Source organism: Arachis hypogaea, chromosome 11 (genome assembly GCF_003086295.3).
Source record: "Arachis hypogaea cultivar Tifrunner chromosome 11, arahy.Tifrunner.gnm2.J5K5, whole genome shotgun sequence".
NCBI lineage: Eukaryota > Viridiplantae > Streptophyta > Magnoliopsida > Fabales > Fabaceae > Arachis > Arachis hypogaea.
This window is the reverse complement of record NC_092046.1, coordinates 19,108,358-19,116,538: the sequence shown is the minus strand read 5'-3', so window position 1 is coordinate 19,116,538 and position 8,181 is coordinate 19,108,358.

Here is an 8,181-nt window from a genome sequence, read left to right as displayed (position 1 = left end):
GGAGATATCTTTTTCAGTGGGAGTTGGACCTTCTGGGTCAGTTACATGAGGCTTTGTGACCTGTGAAGCTCCTAAATAACAGAGAGGACAGAGTGGTGTGGAAATATGATAGGCAAGGAGTTTTTTCGACTAACTCATTTGTGAAAGTTTTGCAGATGGAATTACTATCGGAGGATATATCCAGCTACAACTTCACTAAGACCATCTGGAAAGGTGTAGTGCCCCCAAGAGTGGAGCTTTTTACATGGTTTGCCTTGGTAGGGAGGGTGAATACTAAGGATAGGCTGAGTCGATTCGTGATTATTAGGCAAGAAGATACTGGGTGCGTTCTATGCAATAATGATGTGAAAAGGGTCCATCACTTGTTTCTGGGCTGTGAATTTTCTTGGCAGGTGTGGTGTACATGGATAGCTGCGTTTGGCCAACAATGGTCTTTTCCGGGATCAGTGAAGGATCATTTTCTGAGCTGGATAGAGGAACCGCGTAGGAAAGAGGATCGTAAACAGTGGTTGAGGTGCTTCTGTGCAATAGTTTGGAACCTTTGGCTAGAAAGGAATAGAAGGCTTTTTCAGAATCAAAGCAAAGGTGTACAAGAAATTATCAACATGACCTCGCTTAGCTGTAATGAGTGGAAAGGTGTGGATCCCTTTTGTTGTTGATGGCGATGCTGGTGATGACTTGGGGATTGTCTTGTGTTTTTTGATTGTTTTGTTTCTTTGTTTTGTTTTAATTCTCTTTGCTTCACTGTAGTGTGTTGAGCTTCCTTATTTCAAAAAAAAAATATTTGTTGAAAGTATATCTTTTATGAATTTAGTTAAGGTACCAATTAAATGCAACTAAATATACTTTTATAGTTTCTTGTTTATTTTTTCTTTCTTTGTTGTTGTTTATTTTCTTTTAAGTCACTAAAAAATACTTTTATAGAACTTAAAAATTGATATTCTTCATATACATGTGTTCCTTCTGTGTAAGATGGTGAGTTTGCTATTAAAATAGAGTTCAGTTCCAGAAAAGCTGTAGTAATGGCAATTAGGAATTACCCCTTTCTAAAGGGGTTGATTACAAGGTCTTTAAGTTCGAGCCTTTGACATTTTATGTAAAATGCCTACAATATGGTAGAGGTTGTAATTAGGGGTGGCAGGAGTACCCGAACCCGCGGGTACCCGACCCGCCCCAACCCAGTCGGGGCGGGTTTAAACCCGACCCGGAGCGGGGCGGGTTTAAACCCGACCCAGAGCAGGGCGGGTTTTGACCGGGACGGGTGGAAGAGCGGGGCGGGGCGGGGTCGGGGTCAGGCTAAACCCGCCCCGGAGTACATATATATATATATATATACCATTTAAGTTGTTAGGGTTTCTATTCCTTACAGCCACCAGCCTAACCTAACACTGTACTCATTTCATTTTTCCATTCCATTTACGCGTTTCACCCTCCCCAAAGAACCCTAGCGGAGAAGACTGAAGACTGACGAGGGAAGGAAATTAACTTCCTCTTCTCCGTAGTGAACCTCAGATCTAGTAACCTTCACTGCGCCATCGAGCCTTCCGCCGAGCTTGTCACCGTCGCTGCACTGCCGTCCTGCCGAGCCCGTCACCGAGTCGCTGTCACTGCGCTGTAGTCCTGTTGGCGCCGTGTCGTCGCCCTGCTGAACCCTCGAATTTACTCATCATTGGCTCCTTGCTGCACTACCGAAGCTACTGAGTGAACCCGTCTTTCTCATCGTCTTCCTCCAAGTGGTAAGTTTCCCTGTTTGCTGTCTCTGCGCTGCTCTCCTAGAGATTGCCTTCACAGTATCTGTAGCTTTAATTAATTTTAATTTCATAGTTTTAGTTAGAGTTTAACTAGTTAGAGACTTAGAGTTTTTACTGTATTCCCTGTTTGTTGTTAATTTTAATTTGAGCCTTTTTGATGTGCCTACTGCCCAGTGATGAATTTAAATATTGTATATCACTTTATATGAAACTCTAGCATAATAGTCACATAAACCACAAAAGATAACACCATTGTAATGCCATATTCAGATTATGGACTTTAGGCAGTAACGGAAAAATAGAAGAGAGAATTAAGACTATCAGTAGTATAAAAATATATAGGTGTGGGTCAAATTGAGTATGTTGTGCTATGATACAAAAACAAAATACAAAGCACTATTCCCTATTTATAATAATATTACAAAATCAAATCTTATTTAGATGAAGAAACAAATCTGAAGTATAAGGAAAATATAAACATGAATCCTAAGAGATAAACTGATAATGTAATATTTTAAGATATGATATGAGACATTATGTGATACTATAAGATACAGTATAGACATTTCTAAATTTCCAATTTATTTGTACCTCTCAAGCATTTACAGCTATAAATGTAAACAGATCCAATTTTAATATAAGAGTGGTGTTTTCTCTTCTATTTTTTTGCTTATTGTAACCAAAGAACTTCATATATTTCTAATTTAAATATTTAAAAAGTTTGATCTATTTAATTTGTGGTTGGTTAATGATTAACCATAGCTTTATAAAACTTCATGCATCTAATTCCCACTTTGATGGCAACTCCCCTGAAAGTTGATTTTAGAGCATATCTATGGTGAAGACAATGCATGCTTATTCTGACTAACTTGCTGAGTTTTGTGCTAAGCATTATGATATTGCAAAAATTTGGAAGCATATACACATGCACCTCATTATTATGGACTACAACTATTGGTGGATGAGATAGGTGTTGAGGTTTCTAAGATTTAAGCTTTTGTCCTTTTCTTTATGTTGTACCCAAAAAGCAAAAGAAAACTCATTTTTTCACTGCATTAACACTTGCTGCTTTTCGAGATTAAGTTCACCAGAATAAGTAAAGGATATCAAATCGATGAAAAGAAAATGTACTGCATCCTTAAAAGTAAATTGCTACCATTCTCCATGAATTACTTAGCGGTTGGAATTTCTAGAGTTTAAAGCTAATGCTAAATATTAAACAATAGCAATATTTGTATTGCATATCTCTGTCCCTTAAGATACATGTTATGGCTCTTCCCTTTCTTACTTTGCATGAAAAATCTTGTATGCTTAATTGAAATGAGCTGATCTTGTTTGCATTTCATGTGGAAATTTTATAAAGCTATATCTTCTTCATTCAACTATTGTGCTTTAAGGAAAAAAAATATTTTGCTTTGGTTCTGGTTGTGGTTGCCTGCTGCATAGTTCAATGACTATGTCAAGTGGTTTATGTGGTTTATTATGATTTTTAGTGTACTTCAATTTGTGTTTACTTATCTTAGTGGCTTAAACTTCCAATTCTCTACTATTTCACTTATGCATTCTGATCTTTATGCATTCATTGGTTGGATTTATGTTAATTTTATACCCTCAGTAATTTTAATTTTATTGATATAGGTAGTTTCAATGTAGGTTTGTTAAGATAATTTCATGGCTAGTAATGCTAGAGAAGACACACAAAGCAATAATTTTCCTACCGATATTGAAGTTGAAGTTCAGAGTAATGCTAATTCAACTTCAGAAACTCCACAACCAACAGATAATAATACCTCAAATCCAGAAGGATCAAATCCTGTTGAAGGTGACAATAAGGCTAATGTTAAGAGTGCTTATTCGGAGTATTTTGATCGTTTTAAAGTTGAAGGTGAATGGAAGGCAAAATACAAATTTTGCAAGAGTGTGTTTAGTGCAAATCTGAAGAATGGTACTAAGTTATTGAGAAACCATGTGGACCGCTACTGTAAAAGAATAAAAGTGATGAACTCAAGGCAATCATCAATTGTTGAATCACTAGCAAAACAAGCACATGTGCAAAAAGTAAATGAAGATGGCTTTGTGTTTGATCCTTCAAAGACAAGAAAGTGTGTCGCCGAAATGATTATCCTGCATGAGTATCCTTTGAGTTGTGTGACCACCATGGACTGAGGCGATTGGTTGCATCAATGCAATCAACATTTAAAATGCCTAGTCGCAACACGGTTAGGAAAGACATCTTGAAGATGTTTGGGGATGAGAAGCTGAAGCTAACTCTTCAACTAGATGAAAATGATAGCAGAGTTGCAATAACTAGCGACATGTGGACTTCCAATCAAGAAAAAGGTTACATGGTTGCCACAGCTCACTATATCGATAGTTCGTGGAAGTTGCAAATGCGCCTATTGAGGTACTTCATAAACTTCATAAACTTCTATATATTGTGTTGTATTAGTATGTTGACATCTAAAATGCATGCATCTTTGTTTTATTTTTCAGCTTTTGTTATGTTCCTTGTCCCCATACAAGTGAAGTTCTTACTCAAACATTGATGAAAATATTGTTAGAATGGAATGTTGATAGAAAACTGTCTACTGTTATATTGGATAATTGTTCTACTAATGATGCTATGATAGATGAATTGTTGGGGCGGCTAGATTCTTCATTCTTGATGTTGGGGGGTAAATTGTTGCATATGCGTTGTTGTGCTCATATACTGAATTTGATTGTGAAGGATGGTTTGAGTATAGTTAAGGAAAGTATTGAAAAGATTCGTAGTAGTGTATTGTATTGGACTGCAACGCCGAAAAGGAACGAAACTTTTGTTAGTTGGTGTGCTAAAACAGCGATTCCATTTACTAAGAAATTGGTTCTTGACTGTCCGACTAGGTGGAACTCAACTTATTTGATGTTAGACACTGCATTGTTATATAGAGTTGTCTTTCCTAGGTTAAGACAAAAGGAACCCCAATATAAAACTGTGCCAAGTAATGAGGAGTGGGAACTTGCCAAGGAAATATGTGATAGATTGAAGTTGTTTTATGATGTTACTCAACTGTTTTCTGGTTCTAAATTTTCGACTGCCAATATTTATTTTACTCTCGTTTGTAAAATAAAAGTCTCATTGGATGAATGGCAACTTTCTAGTAATTCTTTAATTGCTAATATGGCATCTAGTATGAAAAAGAAATTTGAGAAGTATTGGGATGAGATTCATGGCATTATGGGTGTTGCTGCTGTTTTAGATCCTAGGTACAAGATGGTTGGGGTTGAATTTCAATTTGAAAAAATGTATCCAGATCCAATAGAATGTTCTAAGCAAGTTGACAGAATTCATCAGTTGTGTAATGATTTGGTTAATGAATACAATCAAAAAATGAGTTCTGATGTGTCACATGTTGGTACAAAAGAAGTTAATGAAAGTGGAAATACAAGCGTATTTAGGGGTGATGATTATATGGTGTATCTTAAAAGAAGAAAGATGACAAGGGGTTCATGTGTGAATGTTGAGTTTGATCATTATCTTGAGGAGGACATTCATCCTCCAAATGATCCTAACTTTAATGTTTTGAAATGGTGGAAGAACAATCAAATGAAATTTAAAGTTTTGGCAAAAATAGCCAAGGATATATATGCCATTCCTGTATCCACTGTTGCTTCTGAATCTGCTTTTAGTACAAGTGGTCATGTGATTTCTCCTCATCGCGGAAAGCTCAAAGAAAGCATAATTGAAGCTTTAATGTGTGGCCAAAGTTGGCTGTGGGCAGCTTTAGGGAATAAAGGTGACATATTACTTAATATTCATTTATGTTAATTTTTTACATTATAGTAATTATTTTATTAATTGCTATCTCTTTTGATTTTTAGGTTTAAATTGATCTTCAAACCTTTAATGATGATGAAGATGTGGAAAGTGATCAAGAATAAAGATTGAAGACTTTTTAATATTTTAACGATGTAATTTCTTTATGTTTGTATTTTAATTAAGTTATTTGACATTGTATGGACCTTTTTAAATTTCAAGTTATTTGATATTATATGAATCTTATGTTTGTATTTTAATTTAATTATAAATTTTAAGTTTGTATCTTAATTTATAAATAAATGTGTAAAAAATAAAATGTCATTTAATTTTTATAGGGGCGGGACGGGTACCCGTGGGGGCGGGTTAGGGTACAGGTGCTTACTACCCGCGGGTAGGGGTGGGGCGGGTAGTAGTGGAATGCAAGGAGGGCGGGGCGGGGTCGGGTAGGGCTAAAACCCGCCCCATTGCCACCCCTAGTTGTAATTGGCTAATTCGGGTTAGTTTAATTCAGAGAAAATATTGTTGGAAAATTAGACGATACAATGGAAGTCATACCTATACTATGGGTATAATTTCTCAAGATCATCTAAAACTGAATTCTGATACAATTGCAGATGCTACAAGGCCTCTAGTTGAAGCTGACCTATCTATCAAGATCTGAGTCGTGATTGCAGATGTTCAGTCGAAATTCAACTATACGATAAGCTATTGTAAAGCATGGTTGCCAAAGAAAAAGTCAATTGCAAAAATTTTTAAAAGTTGGGAAGCCTCATATGGTGCTTGCCGACATAGTGTATGACAATGTATGTGCAAAACCCAGGTTCTGTGGTTCAGGTTAATGTTATACCCGCATATCGTGGATCTGAGATGGAGGAAGGTATCAAGATAATGCACCCAGTGTTTTGGACGATATAAGAGGGTTCTGATACTGTAAATCACTCGTGCAGATTGATGGCATACATCTATATGGACGATATAAGAGAGCACTTTTGGTTACTGTGTCTCAAGATGAAAACCATAATATTGTGCCACTTGCTTTTGACATTGTTCAAGAAGAGACCATGGCACTTTTTTCTCAATAATCTACGTAGAAATATCGTGCGGAGAAATAGTGTGGGTATTATTTCCAATCGACACGACTCTATCATCGCAGCAATGATTAGAACTAATGGTGCGTGGAGTCTTCCTAGGCATTCATCTGTTATGTGTTAGGCATATTGCGTCAAACTTTCTACAACGATTCAAGGCACCTTACTTACAAAAACTGATCATAAATATGGGTAACACATGTTCTTCATATACAGTTGAAATTTGTTGGTTATAAATTTTTTATAAAGTAATAATTGGTGTCATCTTGTAACAAATTTTTCTGTAGAGTATTCTAAGACAGAGTAACAATACAGTGAGCAGTACCAGCAGTTACAAAAATGAGGAGAGGCATTTACTCAATAGTGTGATAATATCTATCATCTATAGTGGGTGATGGATTTTGTTGAAGGATATCACTAGAGTCACGTGACAACCAGCTGGTCGAGTGCATAAACTCTTATGTTGAAAGGTGCATGTAACCTCCCTGTCACGGCATTGGTCAAAGCAACCTTTTATAGTTTGAATGAGCATTTTACTCGGAAGAGAGTCGAGGCTCCACAGCGGATCACTGCTAGATATGCCTTCTCAGAATTTATTATTGCGAAGTTGTAGGCAAATTTACAAGCATCGAGGACCATACAAGTGCATTAGTTTGATAGACGAAACGAAGTGTTTGAGGTTTGTGAGATGACTAATGGTGCTGAATATACTGTCGACCTCAGGCGCAGAGTATGTGGTTGTGGTAACTTCCAAATGACTCGACTTTTATATCACCATATTTTTGCGTCTTATGCCAACCAGAATATTGATTGACGAACTTATGTCCATGATATCTACAAGATGAATGAAATTTGTAAAATTTACCAGCACGAATTTATACCGTTAGGAGATTCAAGTACATGGTCAGCTGACATTGAACTACAGTTAATCTCTAATCCTACACTAAGATAAGACGGTAAAAATAGACAGAAATTTATTCAATATTTAAACGAAATGGATGCTAACCAAAATTTGAAAATAAAAAGATTAAATAATATATAATAAAGCAGCCTTTGAATTATTGTGTTACATACACATTAGCAAATTTCTTACAATATACAATAAGATCATTTAGTTTGTTTTTGCCTCCACACAATCAAGCCTTTTACTATTGATATTTTATAGAATGATATTTTTCTATTTTTTTGTATGAAAAAAGATAGGTCATATAAAAATTATAAAATTTGTTTGTAGATTCATCTTTTTTGTTTTGTCAATTTGATGTCTTATTTATAAGTCTTTATTAAAGATTCATATTTATAAAGAAAAATATCTCTTTAAAAAGATACAACTCTTTAATAAATTACAATCTTATAAACAGATATAATATTTTAAATATAATTTTTTATATATTTTAAAAGAATAAACTACAAAAAATGTATTTGAATTAGTATTGGTTTGGATTGAATTTTTGAAGTGAAAAAAATATTTTTTTTTCAAAAATAAAAAGGTAATTATTTGCTTTTTTAAAAGTCAACAATGATCAGTTTAAATTGATTTTTA